This window comes from Geotrypetes seraphini, chromosome 4 (assembly GCF_902459505.1).
Source record: "Geotrypetes seraphini chromosome 4, aGeoSer1.1, whole genome shotgun sequence".
Classification (NCBI taxonomy): Eukaryota; Metazoa; Chordata; class Amphibia; order Gymnophiona; family Dermophiidae; genus Geotrypetes; species Geotrypetes seraphini.
Window position 1 is genome coordinate 154751592 of NC_047087.1, and position 6006 is coordinate 154757597.

The 6006-nt window shown below is 46.3% G+C and overlaps 1 protein-coding gene across 6 annotated transcripts in view; it reads right to left on the reverse strand.

Moving 5' to 3' along the window:
• The window catches only part of HSDL1 (hydroxysteroid dehydrogenase like 1), a 393114-nt gene that overhangs the window by 312887 nt on the left and 74221 nt on the right, over nucleotides 1–6006 (reverse strand). The gene's annotated exons all lie outside the window — the stretch shown is intronic.

The window sequence follows — 6006 nt, forward strand, 5'->3', positions numbered from 1 at the left end:
ATAGAAGGGGGTACATTTGCCTGCGGGGACAAATCTTTTCACCGTTTTTGCAGGCGGTGAAAACTTTTGTCCCCGTGTCTGCGGCGATTTGGCTATGGAGTCTCCAAAGCCCGCAGCCAAACCGCAGCCACGCCGCAGCTCCCTGCGGGGATCGCTCCCCGTGTCATTCTCTATCCCCGTCCCCCGCAGAGGCTGCTAATTTTCATTCCCCGTTTTTGGCGGGTTACCCGCGGCTAAACCGCCACCATGTCATTCTCTATTGGGTATCATTAAAAAGGGTATCACGACCAGGACGAAGGAAGTCATCCTGCCACTGTATTGTGCAATGGTGCGCCCGCATTTGGAATACTGTGTCCAGTACTGGTCGCCATACCTCAAGAAGGACATGGCAGTACTTGAGGGAGTCCAGAGAAGAGCAACTAAGCTGATAAAGAGTATGAAAAATCTCTCATATACTGACAGACTAAAAAAGTTGGGGCTGTTCTCCCTGGAGAAGCGGAGACTTAGAGGAGACATGATAGAAACCTTCAAGATCCTGAAGGGCATAGAAAAAGTAGACAGGGACAGATTTTTCAAATTATGGGGAACCACAAGTACAAGGGGGCACTCGGAGAAATTGAAAGGGTACAGGTTTAGAACAAACGCTAGGAAGTTCTTTTTCACCCAGAGGGTGGTGGATACATGGAATGCGCTTCCGGAGGCTGTGGTAGGTGTAGGAGCATGTTACAGGGTTTCAAAGAAGGTTTGGATAGGTTCCTAGAGGACAAAGGGATTGAGGGGTACAGATAGGAGTAGAGGTAGGTTATAGAAATAGTCAGGGACCACTGCTCAGGCAATAGGTCTGATGGGCCGTCGCGGGAGCGGACCGCTGGGCGAGATGGACCTCTGGTCTGCCTCAGCGGAGGCAACTTCTTATGTTCTACAATTGGGTGGCAGGTCAAATGCGTGCAAGACAACAGCCCGCCGACAAAAACACCAAGACAAGTGAGTGCAAGACAATTCAGTGCAAGGATAACAGCGCGCATTACAATTCAGCGCAAGGATAACAGCGCGCAAGACAATTCAGCGCAGGGACAACTCGGCGCACCTCAAAATGGCACATGGCGGAGGGCACGCGCATGTTCACCACGTTATCAGTATGGTTCCCTTGCCTCTTTGTGCTTTCACTATAAGTCACGTGAATGCATTTTCGTTGCTATGGTTACGTTTCCTCTTTATATATGTGCTCAGAACAGCCCACCTTCCTTTCGCAGCCTGACTGTGTCCGTTATAGGTAAAGGTCTGGTTTTGCTAGACTTTGCTCTATAACAGATATTTGTCTTGTGCGGATTTTACTCACCTTTTGTGAGAACATTACTTCCAAATTTCTTCATTTGCAGGTATGTTTATATTTTCAGTTCATGGTTCATAGACAAAAGCACGCAGACAAGCGCACACGGACGGCATATTTTCATTTCATTACTTTTGAAAGCTATATATGATGCGTACTATACAATCGCAAGATAACAGTGAGTATAATAATAAAACTCTGAGCACATGCGCGGATCAAAGTTTGGTCATTTTTGCACCCGCATAATAAAAGCGCGAGAAGGGTGTTTTATTATATTAATATTATGGATCATTTAATGCTCTTTGTGCTTGTTCTCAAATTTGGGTGGGAGGGAGAGGGGGATAACATTCTTTCATTGATTGTGATGTCTGAGATATTAATTGTATGTATAATTTAATGCAGTTATAGAATTGAAAAGTAATAAAGATGTAAAGAAACATTTTTGCATGAGGTAAAAACTCTTATGCCAGCAAGACTAGTATCTGAATATTTTTGAGTATGCTTATGGTTTATAGTTTTATAAAGGCATTTCATATCAGTATTCCTTAAAGACAAATAGGTACCATAGTCTGTTGCAGGTATCATTCATAAGAGGATATTCACATTTACAGGTATATGAATAGCTTCATTTCATATCATAATATCCTTCATTTTGCTAAATCAGAACAGTAGGATAGGATCATTATGCTGACGATGGGGCTTATTGATTTAAACTTCTTGGCTTGGGTGTGTAGTTGTAGGAGGGTGATTGTCTACCATTGTAGTGGGTCCCTTTTTGGGCCTACCTCCCTTCCTTCCGTCTGTGCTTAGGTATAGTGACGTTTTTAATCCATGATGGTTGTCAAAGCCATAATTCTACTATTGGAGGTATGATTTGAAAGGTAAGTACAGACATATTGGATCCTGTTTATCATATCTATGTGCTAACTTTATAAATTCTAGTCTTGCAGGGATGTGCTGAGGGATAGGGATATGCTGAAACCCGAGTGTTGTGAAGCAGTTCAATCTTGGAGGTATATTCAAGGTAAGTATGTAATAACTTCATATAATCTACTATTGAAGCAGACTACAAGCAAAAGACGATAGACATTTTCAGTGTTTTCCTTCCAGGGATTGCACCCTTGCAGGTATAATGTCTTGTGCTATAGCGCTGAACTCTACATATCTATGGCCTAACCTCACCTATTTTACCCTTCCAGATTTTTTGTGTGCTGGAGGTGGGGGGGGGGGGGGCTAACATGAAGTTCATATGCATGTTATAACTCTTGCAGGTACTGGTTCAGGGTGAAAGGTCAAGTACCAGTCCTGAGGGTTTCATTGATATACTTCGTCTTACAGGTATGATGTTCTTTTGAGTAGTGTACTGTTATAGAGAATTGTATATCTAAACTAAACTAAACCTTGGGTTTGTATACCGCATCATCTCTACATTTGCAAAGCTCGACACGGTTAACAAGGGTTAGGGTAGAAAGGAATTCCAGTGAAAGGAAAAGACAAAATGAAGAGAAAATTTAGGACAGAGTAACCAGAGAGAGGAAGAGTTACATTTTTGAAAATAACCAGGTTTTCAGATGTTTACGGAAGATTTGGAGGGAGCTCAGATTCCTAAGAGGGGAGGTAAGATTGTTCCAGAGCTCAGTGATTCTGAAAGGGAGGGAGGAACCTAGTTTTCCTACAAGGGAAACGCCTTTTCGAGAGGGAAAGGAAAGTTTCAGTTTTTGGGTAGATCTGGTGGAATTGGGGTTAGAGGAATTCCAAGAAAGAGGAATAAAAGGGGGGAGAATGCCGTGTAGGATCTTGAAAGTAAGGCAGGCACATTTGAAGTGGACTCTGGAGATTATCGGGAACCAGTGGAGCTTGGACAAAAGTGGTGAGACGTGGTCGAATTTGCTTTTTGCCAAGATAAGCTTAGCAGCAGCATTTTGAATCCGCTGGAGTCTTTGAAGGTTTTTCTTTGTTAGGCTTAGGTAGACAGAGTTGCAATAGTCCAGTCTGGAAAGGATGGTGGTTTGGACAAGGATGGCAAAGTGTTTTTGATGGAGACAGGTTCTCAATTGTAAGTCAAAATAGGATAATATTATAAACTAGTCTTTAAGCCCGTTACATTAACAGGTGCTAGAATAAATGTCTGTCTGTCTGTGTTTCTTTATCTCTCTCTCCTTGGCCGCTGTCTGTGTCCTTCTGTCTTTCCCCCTCCCCTCCCCGAGCAAAGCTGTCTGCCCCCAGCACACACTTCCCCCCCCAAAGCAGCCCCCTTTCCCTCTCCCTAACTGTCTCTCCATGGCCCTCTTCTGTCTTCCCCCCCAGAGCAAAGCTGTCTGTCCCCAGCACATCTCCCCCCCAAAGCAGCCCCCTTTCCCTCTCCCTATCTCTCAATGGCCCCTTCTGTCTTTCCCCCAGAGCAAAGCTGTTTGCCCCAAGCACACCCTTCCCCCCAAAGCAGCCCCTTTCCCTCTCCGTCTCTCCATGGCCCTCTTCTGTCTTCCCCCCAGAGAAAAGCTGTCTGTCCCCAGTACTCCTCCCCCCAAAGCAGCCCCCTTTCCCTCTCCCTATCTCTCCATGGCCCCTTCTGTCTCCCCTCCAGCACACCCCTACCCCCAAAGCAGCCCCCTTTCCCTTTCCCTCTCCCCCTGGCCCCCGGTATTGATCCACTTACCTTCCCTCCATCCCGGCGTCTTCTGGCCTGCTCCTCTTCAAAGCAGCCTGCGATCGTGGTGGCCGGCTTTAGCGAACCTCACAGGCCGCTCTCCAACTCGGTAGCACGTTCCCTCTGACGCGATCCCGTGCGTCAGAGGGAACATGCTACCGAGGTTGGAGAGCAGCCTGCGAGATTCGCTAAAGCCGGCCACCATCGCAGGCTGCTCTTTAGAGGAGGATCAGCATCGGCGGCAGCAGCAGCGGCGACTGAGGGCAGGAGGTGTGTTCCCTGCTGAGGACGCGGGCAGGGAGAGAGCTTGCCTGGCTTCCATGGTGAGTGAGGGCGGGAGGAGGGGAGTGGCCAGAATGTTCCCTGCCACCGGGTTGGAACACGGCCACGGATCACACACCACGGTGGCAGGGAACACAAAACCCTAACTGCGCATGTGCGCTTAGGGTTTTATTATATAGGATTGTATGGTTTCAGGGGTTGTTCATTCTGAGTGAACTGCCATAACTTCACAGCGTGGGAAAGAGCACTGGGTTCATGAAGGACATCGTTATCGTCGTAACCGAGTTATGGCAGACGGTTCCACGTGACTGTGTAGGCAGAAGAAAAAGGCATGTCGATGGATCTTCTGTTGAGATAACGGCGCATGTGCATGCACCCAACAACGCAAAAATAGCTGCTGAATGATGGAAGACATACGTGAAAAAGCTGTGACCACAGTTGAAAAGCCCCGACAGATCATTCTGGGGACAACAGCGGGTTCAACGTTAGAAGCAGCTACATTATTGCCTGCATACTCATCCATGCAGAGAACAATCAATCAAAAGAGAAAAGCAGGGCATCTAGCAATGGGTAATCCCAGGTCAATAAGAGAGATCCAAGTTCCTAAGCAGCTGCAAAGAACCACACGCGGTGAACAATTAGTATTGTAGGATTCTGGTGAAAATGATGAAAGACGCATTTTCATTTTCACAACCCAAGCAAATCTTGAGGTGTTGGAGCAACATGGCCATTGGTTCATGGATGGGACATTTAAAGTTGCCCCCCATTTGTTTGTACAAGAGTTTACCCTCCAGGGATTCAAGATAACGTTAGACAAGTTCCTGCTGAACAAGAACGTGCGCTGTTAGGGCTAGTCTCGGTTAGGGTGCTGGTCTTTGACCAGAGGGCAGCCGCGTGAGCGGACTGCTGGGCATGATGGACCACTGGTCTGACCCAGCAGCGGCAATTCTTATGTTTTAGATAACCAATAACAGCTCAGGAAGGGGAAATCTCACGATATTCACTCTCAATCAGTCCTGGGAGTGGTATATAAGCTTTGCAAAAACATCATAGATGCACTGAGAAGATGGCTTCCGATGAAGCAGTTCGTGAGCGAAAGCCCAACTTCTCAGAGAGAGAAGTACTACGTCTGACCGAGTACTTCTCTCTTAATGCAAAAATACTGTTCCCCATTAAGGGGAAAAGGAAAAACATCATACAAATGGACAGCACATAGAGGAAACTCCAGTGCTTGTTCAATGCCAGTGCCTTGACACCGCGCTCAGTAAGTACCTATTAAATACATGCGCGGTTTATATATATTTATAATCTGCATGTTTGTTGCGTGGAAGCCAATAATATGTATGCATATTTCATCCGCAGTCCATGAAATTGCGCACTGCATCTTCATCCACCCGCTAGAAAATTGCACAGTTTATAATTGTGTCCCTCCATGTTTTACTTCTTTGAGTTAAATACAGGGGTAGGCAACTCCGGTCCGGTTCATATTGAAATCGCGCACAGCATCTTCATCCACCCGCTGGAAAATTGTGCAGTTCATAATTGTGTCCCTCCATGTTTTAGTTCTTTGAGTTAAATACAGGGGTAGGTAACTCCAGTCCGGTTCATATTGAAATCATGCACTGCATCTTCATCCACCCGCTGGAAAATTGTGCAGTTCATAATTATGTCCCTCCATGTTTTACTTCTTTGAGTTAAATACAGGGGTAGGCAACTCCGGTCTTTGAGAGCCGTATTCCAGTCGGGT